The sequence below is a fragment of the Lepidochelys kempii genome, chromosome 4 (assembly GCF_965140285.1).
Source record: "Lepidochelys kempii isolate rLepKem1 chromosome 4, rLepKem1.hap1, whole genome shotgun sequence".
Classification (NCBI taxonomy): domain Eukaryota; kingdom Metazoa; phylum Chordata; order Testudines; family Cheloniidae; genus Lepidochelys; species Lepidochelys kempii.
The window spans coordinates 81,346,841-81,363,477 of NC_136383.1; the positions used below are offsets into that span (position 1 = coordinate 81,346,841).

At 40.9% G+C, this 16,637-nt stretch overlaps 1 long non-coding RNA gene across 1 annotated transcript in view; it reads left to right on the plus strand.

Annotated features, from left to right (window-relative positions):
- The window catches only part of LOC144930501 (uncharacterized), a 128,112-nt gene that overhangs the window by 65,070 nt on the left and 46,405 nt on the right, over positions 1-16,637 (plus strand). The gene's annotated exons all lie outside the window — the stretch shown is intronic.

Below are 16,637 nucleotides of genomic sequence, written 5' to 3' on the forward strand. Positions count from 1 at the left end.
CCTCGCGAGGGAGGGCCTGTCCAAGGTGACACGCTGTATCGCGTCGCGGCAGAGGTGCCAGGCATGTAGAGCCTGCACGGGCGCCCGAGGCTCTTTGTGCAATGTCTGGCCCAACCGCTCCCAGTCCGCTAGCTTAAGGGTTCCAGCTTCAGGGTACCACGGGCATTGGGCACTCACCTCCTGTAGCAGGAGAAAAGGAGTACTTGTGGCACCTTAGAGGCTAACCAATTTATTTGAGCATGAGCTTTTGTGAGCTACAGCTCACTTCATCGGATGCTGTAGCTCACGAAAGCTCATGCTCAAATAAATTGGTTAGTCTCTAAGGTGCCACAAGTACTCCTTTTCTTTTTGCGAATACAGACTAACACGGCTGTCACTCTGAAACCTGTAGCAGGAGAGTGAGTTCTCGAGTGGGGCAGTTATGCTGAGCCTTACGCAGCAAATACTGTAGCTCACTGCGGTGTTGCACTTGCAAAGCAGAGAGGGAGCTTCCCATACTTACCACAATGAAAAATACTCACCGGGATCCGTGAAGCATCTGAAACCCTTGCCGGGTGAGGTGAGTGCTGAGGGCCCCACGTTTGGGCGCCAGTTGTGGCAGTTTCAAATACAAGACAGCACAGAGCTTTTAGCAAGCAAGCAGGCTGGTCTGCCAACGGGCTGGTCCTGTCAGCTTTCCACCTTCTCCTTTATTCTTTCTCTCCCCCCGCGCATTACATTCCCCAACAGATAAAAGAAATACACTGGCTTTGTTTAACATTCTTATTTACCAATTTCTATCTACCGCATTCCTTGCTCTCGGGCCTTGAGCCCAGTCCTGGGAGGCTTCCCACGGTTCATGTCATCTGGGTGAGATTCCAAGGTTCATGCCCTTGAGAAGAGCTGTGTGTGCACAGCTCCTATACAACACTCTGGGTGTGCCCTGAATGTTGCCAAGCGCATGAACCTTGTATGAATCCTACGGTTCCTCCCTTTGGGTCCCCAAAGTTCAGAAACCATTCTTATCTGTGCCAAAGGTTGCCAGCTTTTATGCTGACATATTCTTAACTGATTATACTTTTACTATATAGCAGATCTTACCGGATCTTACAGGCCAGTAGGATTCTTGCATTTCAGCAAAACTTATTATTCAGAAACACATGCCTCAACACATCCTAATTAATTAATACTGATAAAATATAAGAATAAAACAGATTAATTTCAGAAAAAGAAACACATTAATTGATACTGCTGGCTGGATTAGTAGGATATAATAGCTTCCAAAATAATCCTGTGGGCTACACAGTGCCCACAGCATATGAGGGTGACAGCTTGGAGGTGCTGTTCGACCCAGTCTGCTGAGTCCAAGGGCATTTGAGGGTGACAGCTTGGAAGTGTTGCTTGACCCAGACTACTGAGTCCAGGGACATATAAGGGATCACCTTGGGAGTACTGATTAACCTGGTCCTCTCAGACGTGCTCTGTTAATGTGTGTGAGTTCATCTGATTCTGGGGCTGGAAGAACCCAGCCCTGTGGAACCTAGGTCCTGCAGGATAGCTCCACTGGGAGGGAACTTGCAGCAGGGAGAAGTAGAGCTCCGTATGAGAACACAAGTGACATAAGCTGTACATTAATAGCATTACAGACACCCCCACCCCAGAAGAGTAACCCTAATAAATGAGCGCACCCCAAAGTAACAGACAAATCTGTTTGTTTTTTTAAAAAGGAGAAATAGCATAAGAAGAAGGGAGTGGATGATGGGGTCTGGCAGGGCAAAGAGCCTGCAGATAAGAAGCTGTGAGGTAGGGGGAAGTGGAAATGGCTGGGCAAGGGGACTGGGACTATGGGGGCAGGAACACTGAGATGGGCAGTCTGGAGTGGTAACACAAGGACCTGCTGGACAAAGAGATTGGGACTAGGAAGAGAAGCTGAAGAGTGGAGATTTGTGATGCATGGCCCAAAAGGGCTAAGCATCCTGCAGGATAAATGACTCAAATTCAACCCTTAAAGACATATGGGGAGATAATGTTTGTGTTTTTGTGTACTTACATATATATGGGCAAGGATCAACAATGTAATCATTGTTAGGCCCTGTCTAACCTGTATTCTGTTAATTCAGCGATCAAAAGCACATCCTAGCATTGAAATGAACTGGAAACACGGGATATCGCTGTATTCATCTCTCTTTGAAATGTATAGCTGCTCATCTGCAAATGGTGAAAAACAGGCAATTGCCTTATGTTAATTCATGTAGCTAATTACCGGTGAAGGACCTATTTCAAAATCTCTCTGATTACCTATAGTAAGCCAAGGGACTCCGGCCTGTCAAAGGCTTGAAATTGTATAAAAGATGCTTGGGTCCTGATCCTGTCATCTCAGATCTGCTTAAGCTTAATCAGGGGAAGTGTGAGTCGCAAGATTGAGATCCCAGGTAAGCTGGTACACCCTGAATATGCAACTACAAAGCTCACCATCTCTGCCATGAATCTGAACCTCAAGAATGTCTGCATATATATTGATTTTTTTAACCTATACGCTCTCTCTCCTTTTTTTTTTAATAAATTCACTTTAGTTAATACGAATTGGGTGTAAGCATATATTTGGGTAAGATCTGGAATATTCAATACCCTGGAAGGTAATGTGTCCGATCCTTTTGGATTGGTAGACCCTTTTTCTTTTATATGATGAAATAAGATTTTCAGAAATCTTCATCATGTTTGACTTGGGTACCTGGCTGGAGGTCTGAGGCTGGGTTACTTTAAGGGAATTTTGTTGTTGGCTTCTGGGCAGCCAGTGAGATGAAGAAACTGTTTTGTGCTGGCTTGGTAAATCTGAGTATTGAAATATCCACCAGCTTTGGGGATTGTCTGCCCCATTCTTTGCAGTTCACCTTGAGTGACCTCAGCTCGCTCCCACTGGGATCCCGGTCACAAGACTGAAACTGGCTAAAGGAGTATAGGATTGGGATGAGGAGCCAGGGGTAGGGACAGGTTGCAGGGGAGGAGCAGAAGGGGTCATGTCTGGGAAATAGGCAGCGGAGTTTGTGTCCACTGCAGCACACTCCCCTCCAGAGCCTGGAATGGACCTCAAGATTCCTGAGGCTCACCATTCCTCTGCTGCCAGCAAATAGCTGTTAAACACACTAGCAAAGTGTCCCACCTTTCTGTAGTGCTGATTCACAGAGAGGATGACCTACTACTACTGTTATCAGTCATTGCCTTAGCTCTCGTGGCAGAGGTCTGTGTGGTGGATAAGCCCTACTTATGACTCATGGGGGTGCCAATATGATGGCACATGACAGATCTTCTGAGTTTTTTTCACTTTTAAAAAAAAAAACCTAAGAAATCTATGCTCAAAAAACAAAACCTGTTTTAAATGACCGTGACATTACAAAGCCAAGCACTCAAAAGATAGACAATGCCAGAATTAAAGTTGCCTGTGCAACCTTAACTTAGTCCCCTAATGACTATGCATTATGATTAATCACAGGATCACAAACCATTTTTTTTTCAGCTGGGCCCCAGCCTGATTCAGAGCCTAGGATGGACTTGCTCTGGTGAGGAATCAGGGTTGTGTAGGGAAGAAGGCTGTCTGTAGAACTTCTGCTTTCTTTTTTGCAGAAGTTGGAAGGTGTTTAGTGAATGAGGCAGGGGACTGAAGGGAAAAAAAGAACTGTCTCAGTCTTAAGGCAGCTCAGCGCTGCCCATGAGAACCGGACAATGCTGCAGCCTCTGCCACAGAGTTCCTTTGTGATGCCTGTCAAGTCACCTAAACCAAATGTTTTACGGGTGATTACTGATTTTGTGTTCTTCATTTTCTGGGTCCCTGGGGGGGGGGGTCTGATTTGCAGAAGGACTGAACAAACAGGATCTTGAATCTACAGAGTGCTATATAGTGCAAAATGCTCTGAAAAATCAGATCATAGGTGAATTGGTGAATATTTGTTTTACCTTCATCTCTCTGCAATTCTTCAACAAAAAAAACTTCAAAAACAGACTCCAACGAGAGACTGCTGAATTGGAATTAATTTGCAAACTGGATACAATTAACTTAGGCTTGAATAAAGACTGGGAGTGGATGGGTCATTACACAAAGTAAAACTATTTCCCCATGTTTATTCTCTCCCCCCTCCCCCCGCCCCGGCTGTTCCTCAGACAGTCTTGTCAACAACTGGAAATGGCCCACTTTGATTATCACTACAAAAGTTCCCCCCCCACCAGTTTTCCTGCTAGCAATAGCTCAACTTAAGTCATCACTCTCCTTACAGTGTGTATGGTAACACCCATTGTTTCATGTTCTCTGTGTATGTAAATCTCCCCACTGTATTTTCCACTGAATGCATTCAATGAAGTGAGCTGTAGCTCACGAAAGCTTATGCTCAAATAAATTTGTTAGTCTCTAAGGTGCCACAAGTACTCCCTTTCTTTTTGCTTAATCTCTCTGTGACTCAGTTTCCCCCCCTCACTTCACAGGAGCGTTGTGGAAATAAATTCCTATTTGTGAACCACTGAGCTACTGTCGTGGTGGGTACCATAGACAAGCCCATGAGGACATGAATAATTCTGACTTCAGAGCAAGGTTTGAATTGTGTGCAGGGGTTTGAGTAATGTGCAGTAAATAGGGACACATCAAACAATGAGGAGAACACAAATAATTGAATAGCTGCTCAGTACATGAGCTCCATACATTCTGTGCCCTAAGTAAAGCAGAGGTCTCTGGAAAAATAATATGCAGTCATTTAATTACAGATTGTCTCATACTGCACACACACAAGGGGATGAATTGAGGGTGCCCTGGGCAACCTTAATTCTTGCATTTCCTAACTTTGGCATGTTTGACTTTGCAGCCTTAACATTCTTTTAATGGAGGATGAGGCGATCTGTATAAAAATAGGATATGAAAACGTCTCAGTGGAGGAGCCTGCATCCGTGGAACTTTATTGGTACAATATTTTTAAGTTATAGGAGTTATTAAAATATTTATAAACCCAGTACTTCATAACTGACAATTATCGGGCTCCAGCCTTTTTTCCTTGTATAAAGAATACAGGATCAGCGCCCGCTATTTTTCCCCGTTATATTCATTAACCCTGTTTCTCCCACTGGCAGTAGAGCAGCTATTCTCAGTAGCTGAAATGACATTGATTCAAAATTGACTGAATTTGATGGTCAGCCCTGCAAACTGGAGACAAATTTTTCAGTGTTTAAATACTGCTAAAACATTGCAAAATGCTTGATTTTGTTATTTCCATCTTTATGCACACAACAACAAAATAAATATAACTTATTAAGGCCTTGGGTTTCTTGGTCGTTTCCAGTATTGCCAACTCCACACATTCAAAAATGAGTCAGGCCCCCAAAATAATGATTTAAAAAAATTGGGGGGTTTCTTTTTGCTTGTCTTCGGGTTTCCCAATGGTGACACTGTGGTCACATTTTCAAGCTTTACTCTGCAACAAGGAGGGCTAGAAACTTGCTTTTTTGTTTTAAATAAAAGCTGAGTCACTCATCTAGCCACTGGACTCCAGGATCTGTGACTGAAGAACAACAGATGTTGCCAGATTCCCAATAAAATCATGACCATTGGGAACATGGTGTTTCATGTCAGTGATAGAAGTGCAGGGAAGTATGTATTTAATACCTTAGCTATACTATATAAGAGGGTGTAATCACACATCCTGGGTTCAAAATCCCTTCCCCTCGCAAAGAGCTTATGTTCTCTTGATTTTCCTTAGTGCCTTGTATTGGATGAGAGAAATCTTACTTAGACCCTGATACTCTGAAGTCAAACCAGAGCACCTGTATGGAGTCCCATTTACTGTTTCATAGATTCATAGATATTAGTGTCAGAAGGGACCATTGTGATCATCTAGTCCGACCTCCTGCACAACGCAGGCCACAGAATCTCACCCACCCACTCCTGTGAGAAACCTCTCACCTATGTCTGAGCTATTGAAGTCCTCAGTTTGTGGTTTAAAGACTTCAAGGAGCAGGGAATCCTCCAGCAAGTGACCCATACCCTATGCTACAGAGGAAGGTGAAAAACCTTCAGGGCCTCTTCCAATCTGCCCTGGGGGAAAATTCCTTCCCGACCCCAAATATGGCGATCAGCTAAACCCTGAGCATATGGGCAAGATCACCAGCCAGATACCCAGGAAAGATTTCAGAGTAGCAGCCGTGTTAGTCTGTATTCTCAAAAAGAAAAGGAGTACTTGTGGCACCTTAGAGACTAACCAATTTATTTGAGCATAAGCTTTCGTGAGCTACAGCTCACTTCATCGGATGCATAAAGTGGAAAATACAGTGAGGAGATTTATATACACACAGACCATGAAAAAATGGGTGTTCATCATACACATTGTAAGGAGAGTGATCACTTAAGATGAGCTATTATCAGCAGGAGAATGGGGTGGGGGGAGAGAAAACCTTTTGAACTGATAATCAAGGTGGGCCATTTCCAGGAGTTAACAAGAATGTCTGAGGAACAGTGGGGGAGGGGTGGAGGGCGGGGGAGGAATAAACAAGGGGAAATAGTTTTACTTTGTATAATGACTCAACCACTCCCAGTCTCTATTCAAGCATAAGTTAATTGTATCCAATTTGCAAATTTACAAGTACTCCTTTTCTTTTTCCGATACCCAGGAAAGAATTTTCTGTAGTAACTCAGATCCCACCCCATCTAACATCCCATCACAGGCCATTGGGCCTATTTACCATGAATGGTTAAAGATCAATTAATTACCAAAATCATGTTATCCCATCATACCATCTCCTCCATAAACTTATCAAGTTTAATCTTAAAGCCAGATAGGTCTTTTGCCCCCACTGCTTGCCTTGGAAGGCTATTCCAAAAGTTCATGCCTCTGATGATTAGAAACCATCATCTAATTTCAAGTCTAAACTTTCTGATGGTCAGTTTATATCCATTTGTTCTTGTATCCACATTGGTACAGAGCTTAAATAATTCCTATCCCTCTCCAGTATTTATCCCTCTGATATATTTATAGAGAGCAATCATATCTCCCTTCAACCTTCTTTTAGTTAGGCTACACAAGCCAAGCTCCTTGAGTCTCCTTTCATAAGACAGGTTTTCCATTCCGAGGATCATCCTAGTAGCCCGTCTCTGTACCTGTTCCAGTTTGAATTCATCCTTCTTAAACATGGGAGACCAGAACTGCACACAGTACTCCAGATGAGGTCTCACCAATGCCTTATATAACGGTACTAAAACCTCTTTATCTCTACTGGAAATACCTTGCCTGATGCATCCCAAGACCACATTAGCTTTTTTCACGGCCATATCACATTGGCGGCTCATAGTCATCCTATGATCAACAAATACTCCAAGGTCCCTCTCCTCCTCCGTTACTTCTAATTGATGCATCCCCAGCTTATAACTAAAATTCTTGTTATTAATCCCTAAATGCATCACCTTGCACTTCTCACTATTAAATTTCATCCTATTACTTCAGTTTACAAGGTCATCCAAATCTTCCTGTATGATTTCCCGGTCCTTCTCTAAATCTCCCAGCTTTGTATCATCCGCAAGCTTTATAAGCGCACTCTCCCACTTTTTGTGCCGAAGTCAGTAATAAAAAGATTAAATAAGATTGGTCCCAAAACTGATCCCTGAGGAACTCCACTGGTAACCTCCCTCCAGCCTGACAGTTCACCTTTCAGTATGACCCACTGTAGTCTCCCTGTTAACCAATTCCTTATCCACCTTTCAATGTTCATATTGATCCCCATTTTTCCAATTTAACTAATAATTCCCCATGTGGCACGGTATCAAACGCCTTACTGAAATCTAGGTAAATTAGATCCACTGTGTTTCCTTTGTCTAAAAAATCTGTTACTTTCTCAAAGAAAAAAGAAAAGGAGTACTTGTGGCACCTTAGAGACTAACCAATTTATTTGAGCATGAGCTTTCGTGAGCTACAGCTCACTTCATCGGATGCATACCATGGAAACTGCAGCAGACTTTATATATACACAGAGAATATGAAACAATACCTCCTTTATTTGAGCATGAGCTTTCGTGAGCTACAGCTCACTTCATCGGATGCATACCGTGGAAACTGCAGCAGACTTTATATATACACAGAGAATATGAAACAATACCTCCTGGGAGAAGGTATTGTTTCATATTCTCTGTGTATATATAAAGTCTGCTGCAGTTTCCACGGTATGCATCCGATGAAGTGAGCTGTAGCTCACGAAAGCTCATGCTCAAATAAATTGGTTAGTCTCTAAGGTGCCACAAGTACTCCTTTTCTTTTTGCGAATGCAGACTAACACGGCTGTTACTCTGAAACCTTTCTCAAAGAAGGAGATCAGGTTGGTTTGGCACGATCTACCTTTTGTAAAACCATGTTGTATTTTGTCCCATTTACCATTGACCTCAATGTCCTTAACTACTTTCTCCTTCAAAAGTTTTTCCAAGACCTCGCATACTACAGATGTCAAACTAACAGGCCTGTAGTTACCCGGATCACTTTTTTTCCCTTTCTTGAAAATAGGAACTATGTTAGCAATTCTCCGATCATTCGGTAGTAAGGGTCCACCACAAGGATCAGCTTGTAGGATCAGGCTGGAATTTGTGAAATTTCTTCCCCTTCATTGAGAAACATCTGCTTTTGTACCCCTTAATTTTTAGCATAATCTTACATTTTTAAAAGTTCTGCAATTCTGTCGTTTGGTAGTTTGAGAGGGATGGTTAAACCTGTTGATACATTCTTTTTTCAAACGTGGGGAGTCATGGACGTAATCAGCTAAACACGAGCTCCTAGTGCAATGCTGTGGCAAAATGGGCTAATGTGAGTCATAGGCTACACCTACATTTGGACCTGGGGGTGTGATTCCCAGCTCGAGTAGACATACTTGCGCTAGTTCTCATAACACTAGCCCTCTAAAAATAGTAGTGTAGCCATGGTAGCACGGGCAGCAGTGAATGGTGTTGAAAAGGATGCTTTAATGGTCCACAGTTGTGCAGGGGTTTTCCGATACTAGTGAGAATCTGGAAATCAGTTCACTTAATGCACAGTCATTTATTTGAGAGAGAATCACTCAAATGTACTTAAAGTTACATGGTGTACATTCTTTTCCATAAGCCTCAGTTCCACAAGCCTAAACCCTCAGTAACTACGTTGGCTTTACACAGTATCCTGATTGGCAAAGAAAGCAGATATATCTACCAGCTCTAGATGGAGACTACTACTCTTTCTTCTTTCCCCTCTCTGGCACTTGATCTGTCCCTCAGAGCAGGGTCTTGGTTACCCTAATGACCTCTGGTTCTAAGGTCCCTTGCGGCAGGGTCTCGGTTACCCCGACGACTTCCGTCTCTCAGTCTCAAACCTCTGGATATTAATTGGGGATTGAACTGATTTCATTCACTTTGCTTAGCATTTATATACCCTTTTATTCTCAAAGGAGTCACTTGTCACAGAAATATGCCTTGTAGTCGTTTATTACTGGTTTTCTTCATAATTTTGGAAGGGACTGCAAAGCGAACACACAGACAGACCAAAGCTCATCCATAATTTACCCTCTCATAAATCATTCACTCAAGCTCTTAGTGTGAGGTTATTCAAAAAGGGTCATTTTGACCCATGTCAGCTATGTCACCAAGCCCACTGATTGCATGATCTTACATGTTCTTTACTTTGTGAGCAGGTTTTTCTGCTGATATATTCCGAAGTTCAGAGCTAAAACACACATGCCCATTAAGCTGTTGTTAGCCATTCCAGTGCAGTTTCAGCACCTCCAGTAGTATACAACTCCATTTATCTCATGCTAAGAGAATCCTGGTCCCAAAATCTTCTAGCAGCTTCAGCCATACCAAGCCAGACCAAACTCATGCTTGCCACATTTATCCAGATCAATCACAGCAATTCATAATAATTTAGCACCGTCTCAACAAATGGCAACACAGGCTAGCTGCCCTGACTACACACACTCCCAGACCCCGGTGGGACTGGACTCAGGGTGGCTAGCCCATGCCGCAGCTCACCCTGCCCTATGCTACCACAGCTACACTACTATTTTTTAGCACACTAGCCTAATGACAAACATAAGTAGGTCTACTTGAGCTGAGACTCACACCCCCAGCTCCGAGTGCAGCCATAACCTTAGACACATAAACAGGGGGACCTGGCCTAGGAGCAGAGAAGTTACAGTACCACTGTATTTGGGAGTGGTGCAACTGCTGCAGGACTATTGTGTCCTGTTCTGTTGGCCCCAATTCAGGAAGAATGTTGGTAAGTTGGAGAGGGGTCAGAGAAGCGCTATGAGAATAATTAAGGGATTGGAAAACATGTCTTATTGTAATAGACACAAGGAGCTCAATCTATATAGTTTAACATAGAGACGGGTAAGGGGTGACTTGATCACTGTCTATAAGTACCTACATGGGGAACAAATATTTGATAATGGGCTCTTCAATCTAGCAGACAAAGGTATAGCTTCCAATGGCTGGAAGCTGGAGCTAGACAAATTCAGACTGCAAATAAGGTGCACGTTTTTAACAGTGAGAGTAATTAACCATTGGAACTATTTACCAAGGGTTGTGGTGGATTCTCTAGCACTGGCAATATTACATTCCAGATTGGATGGTTTTTTTTGAAAGGTATGCTTCAAACAGGAATTAATTCAAGGAAGTCGTGTGGCCAGTGTTATATAGTAAGTCAGCCTAGATGATCAAAGTAGTCTGTTCTGGGCTTACAGTTTATGAAGCTGTGGTGTGCATACTTGTGTATTCACTTTACACTTCCATAATTACATACAACCAGGTAATGACAGCAGAGCTGGCTGAATAATCAAAACAATTGAAAACACTGTATGTGAAATTGTTCTTCAATATATTATACATTCATGAATTAACATTCAATTAAAATCTTACAAGTCATTCTCCAACATGAGGAAGTTATGAAAAAAGTCCATTTATTTTTAAATTTTCACAAATTTCATCCAAATTAATGATTAGACAAATGTTATTCAACAAAGTCTTGATCAAACGATAGGTACTCATAGAATGACACATAACAGGTGAAGTTTGGGGTTCACATACATTTATGTAGCTGTTATGAAATTCAGTGTAACTGAAAGCAGAATTGGGACCATCAAGTTCATTAAACTGCCATTTCAGTGTATGGTGAGGAAGTTCCAAACACTCAGCCATAGGAAATTTGCAGGTAAACATATAATTGTAATAACGACATATTTATACTAGCTTGGCAGAACAACCATTTATAACCTACATATTTCAGGCGATTAAGCAAATCACTCCCTGCCTGGAAACTCCTCTCATAGCTACTTTATTGTGAAGAAGTTGGTCATTAAAGAAGTTGTTCGTCTTCTTCAAACAGTAGTGGCTAATGTCAGAGAAGATACTGACTAGATGGACCATTGGTTGGATCCAGTATTGAGTGAAGCCATTAGGGTAGCTGTGCTAGGGAGGAGGGAAGGCCCCTGGGAGGGTAGGCTGAGTTGTGTTTTCTATCTGATGTGAGTCTTCTCCTTATTGGGAACCAAAACACCACCTCCCAGCTTGCTTTCTCATGGTTTGTCTACACAGAGAGTTCGTACGTGGCAAGCCAAGGCTGTGAATCTACAGTGCACTAGTTTTTTGCACATTAACTGGCCACGTGGACCTTGCTACTGTGTGCTAAACGTTCCATAGTGCCGTTCCAGAAGTCCTGTTTCAGTGCATGCCAGGCAATAATGTTCCATGTAGACAAGTCCTCGGTGAGAGTTTGTTTCCTCCTGATCTTTAATCCTGGTCCCTCCCTCAGTCCAGGAAGCAACAGGGGAGGGTGTCATGTGGCTAGAGAACAAGATGAGGGGGTGGGCAGCAGGGTAAACACCTGCATTTCACGGAAATAAAAGCAAACTGTATGAAATATACAGGACACTTCTGTTGAAGGAACATCACCTCGTGGTGGTTTATTCATGGTACAAAAAATAGACATTGGCATCACAGTGCAGAACCCTTTGTGTGATTATTGCTTAAACTATATATTTGTATCTGATAAAATGCTTATCCATATTAGGTATGGATGGAGGACCATCTGACATCCCTTAAAATAAAGGATTGGTGGTTACATTGGGCTGGGGTATGTTGACACACAGCCGACAGCACTTCTCATGACAGAGTGGATTGGCTGCTGCGGCCAGGTGGGTGGGGAGAGTCAGGCTGGTAGCCTGCTCAGACATGGGATAGAAAGGGCCATAGTTTGGAATATGAAATTAGAGAAGGGTTAATACTTCTCTAAGGGAGGGGGAAGGAATTATCCTGGAATATGGCATGAGCCACATACTGGGTTGGGGCAGCATATACATCATCAGTGCAACTATCATCCTTCTGTTCCAAGGGCTGTATACTGGTCTTTTGGATTTAAACATGCATATTTTGATATATATCCTGACCATAGATGCAAAGTCCACGTGAGGATAGTACTGCAGAGTTGGAATAGTTGCCGTATCTAAGCTGGTGGAGCATACCTTTTAGCATGGCTTGAAGAAGTCCTTTCAATGTGTAGCCCATGTAGTTATATGTAATTTAAAATATTTCAGTTCTTTCTTCAAAATAACCATTAGTTATACTTTGTGTGTTGTGAGGGTGTGACCTAGATAATACATCACTAAAGATTGCACAGAAGTGTAATTGTGTATCCATGTAACTATTTGATTTGGGGAGGGCGGGGAAATCAAGCTTACCATTAGCAGTATTATCACGTTGATATGATTCTTGTCCATCCTTGAACAAATTCTCCAACGTTTCATCTGTCACACTTTCTAATTTATGGCTTCTAACCAGTAATTTAGGTTACTATTCTAGGGCTTGATCCTGAAGCAGTTAAACAAGTAGTTCTTGCTGAAGTCAATGAGATTACTCCATTTTCATGAGAATACTTGTCTGAGTAAGAGTCTGAGTAAGAGTTCTCAGGATCAGGACCCCATCTACATGTTTGTAATTAAATGCCATCCTTGTGCACCCATATGGGGACGTGTGTGTGGCATGTCTATTTTCATACATCCATAGAGTTACATAGAGATGATAATTTCCGGATATCTGCCAAAAGCTTGTAGGATTTCACCAATATAGCAACAATGAAATATGGCTAGATAACAGAAGTTTAATCAAGCCATTGAGTTAATATATTTACTTTATTTAAAAAATAAATCACATAGACAACTCCATTGGATGAGGTTTATTTTGCAGAGATTTCGCAGGCAATTTCACATTCCTCCACAACCTTGGTATAGACCTGGATAGCTGACAGTGATGGTTTTTTTAAAATGAAGAGAGAAATGTAGCTAGTGTAATGGTATGCTAGGTGTCCTGTACATGTATGAAAGTAAATATTGCCAGATCCTCAGCTGTTATAAATCAGTGGGGCTATGCTGATTTACATTAGCTGAGGAGCTCGTCTTTCATCTTTAATATTAATATATTGGCATAGTTTGTTTATAGGCATGTTATACATAATGTATCATAAATATTATGGTCAATATTCAGTAATATGGCTGTTTTGGATTGCCAATGTGTATTAAAGTAATCCCAGATCAGTTTTAACATATGCGCCTCTTCCTTTCACCTTTCCTTTCTTTCTTCTAGAATAGAATCTAAGAGGTGTGTACTGTGGGCAAGTTATATCCTTTTTTATATAATTAGAATTTCCCAGAAACATACAAAGTATTAAGGTAGGATTTTTTTCTTATAATTGAAAAAACTGAACCACAAAATGGGGTTCTCATTTAAATTAGGCAAAAATCTGAGTTATATTACATGGCATGTGAGGCCATGACTAGTGTGTTTTTCTACAGGTTCTGAATTGGCAAGCAAGTTTATCTTTGCTGGCACATATCCAGTCTAAAGCCTCAGTCAGCAAATGGCAAACAGTAGCAAGTCTTAATTCTTTTTAAAGTGCTGGGAATTATTAATTATGAGCAGAAAGAAAGTGCACATATTGGAAAGGGATTAGAGAATATCTGTTATTTTGCCTTACTACTGGTTTAGAAACAAGCTACTTTGAAGGCTCTGGTTTTAGGCTTTTTACATTGTGACTGCAACATACATTGTATATATGTTGTTTGCTGTGCAGTTTCAATGGGCCAATGAATTCCTTTGTGTCATGATTCTTTTTGAAGCTAATCAACAATAACATTGCAAAAGTAGTTCAAAAGCAATCCAAAGGTGCCGTGTAGACTGATCTTAGCAGGAGGGGGTTATTTGTTTCTACACAGACTGATTAGAATAGAATAGATTATTAGGGATTATTGAAAGATAATCTTCTGAAACATAAAGAAAAAACCAATAACAGCTTTGTTGTTGCTTTGATGTCCACACAAAATAACACATTTTTTTTGCTGTTTTTCCGTGTTGTTCCGTTAGTAGCAGAGTGGAGCGAAAGAAATATGGCAATGAGCACTATGAGTAAACTATTCAAAATGAATGTACATAGCTGCAAACAATCACTGCGTAAATACTATAAACACTAACTAATATTAATGTGTTAATATTTTCTGTGCTAGTTAAAAGGGAACAGTGCTATACGTTTGTGTTATAGGAAGCTTGCACTGAAAATCACCACCCATAAAATGACTGTAACAAACACAGCAATAGTGTTATTCAGGATGTGATGACACACACAGACTGACTGTTAGCACAGCCAGGATCCTACAGAAAAAAGAATTTTCATAGGGAAAATTGAGACTCATTTAGCCATTGATCCTACAATGTGTTGCACCTGGGTGTATCCCTGCTCATGCCTGGATGTCCACTGGCTTCACTGAGGCTAAGTTCAAATGCAGAGGTCTATCCATGTGTAACACATTGCAGGACTGGGTCCTTAAAGAGTGAAAATCACCCCTATTCAAAGGGCCTATGCACCACTTAAGCCTCCAAAATACAGTTTAATTGGATTAAGTGGTGTAACAGTCCTATGCTGGTCTTTTACACAGGGGTGAATTTCATCACTTTGAAGGTAAAAATATCTTTACTTATATCTTAAGGGATCATCCATTTGTACAGTTCAATTGCAAGACTTGTTTGGGTAAACCCCCGTAACTGCCGGAGCTTAGTTCTATTTTTACTGAGAAAGAAGCATCCTATGTTCTCCAGGCATTACTTGTTGATTATAGATGGCCCAGTTCTGTGAGGTGCTGAGCAACTTCCAACAGAGGCTGTTCATCATGTTGCAAGCACCTCACAGGATCAGGCCATAAATCGTTCTAGGGAACTTAAACACTAGTACTTTGGTTTTAATTTGCAGTTGTTTTGCATTTGGAGGTGCTGTTGGTTGGGAGTGACTTTGGAAACCACTCCTAAAAACATACTATGGAATGGTCGAAAAATAAGCAGAAAAATTTGAAGAGGTCAGCAAATAATTTCCTAAAAGTTCCAGCCAGCTGGTCATCTGTGTTAATTTGGAGGCAAACAAATAGCTACAAGCAACAATACCCCCCAAAAGAGCAAGGGATTAGTCTTTTTACAATTATTGCTCTATTTAGCAGCTCATATCATCACCAACATACACAATTTCTGTAGTTTTAATATTAATATAAATCCTTCAAAATACCAGATCTGAAAAATGTTCTCAATTTTAATTACAGGCCTGTTCACCAAAATATAGACCTTTGGTATAATATATGATTTATTGTGTCTAGCAAATGAGTTTTATTATAATCAAAAATATATTTTCGCACTTGTGAATTAAAAGGGATTTTAAGTCCTCAGATAACCCACACTAATGGCTGTTTCAAGGCTTATACGTGTGTAGAAGTGATAAACATGTAAGCTTCCAGTTTGAAACGGGCAAGTGAAAAAAAACCTTTGACAATACTACATTCACTGATGATTAGGCTACTGAAACTACGTTATCAGATTCCCCACAAAATATTACATTGTTTTAAGTGAAAATATTTGTTTTAAATAAGGCAAGACTTTTTGTAGTAATTTAAATAGTGTATTTCTTATGTGACTCATATAGGGTGGTCTTGCCTCCCTCATTATTGTGCTATAACTACACACTATAAGCAATGCCAGTACACGGCTAAGCATCCTCTAAGGATGAAATCACTGAAGGAAGCTGTGATGTACTTTATACTGTTAATCATATCACATGATGATACCACAATAGAAGAGAACTGGTTATTTACAGAGCGGTTTTGACTGCCCACACAGATCTGAATGTAAACAAAGATGAGTCAAACACCTTGATAATGCATTGACTGGCCTGTTCATCTGGACATTGTTTCATCATTAGTTAGTTAGGTTCATTACAAGCCTGAAGTGAGTGAAGGACAACAGGAGGCACCTGTTTTTAAGGTAAGAAACTGTTCAGTTGCCAAAATGTTAGTGTGGTTTCAAGTATGTATGAATGTTCTGTTTAGCTCATAATTTATATTAAGCCAAGTGTACAATAATATATGCCCAAAAGACATGAGATGCTTTTAAGGCTGTCTACAGTGAAGGAATTATAGAACACAGTGAGTATTTAATGTTTTCAAAGACATCTAACGTGTTGAAATCCAAATCTTTTTCTAGTGTATCATGTAATTATTTTAATGAACCAGTTTCAATATAGTATATATTTCAACATATAATAATAAAATGCTGATAAACTATTAAAACCTTTTAGTCTCGTAGAGATGGCTGG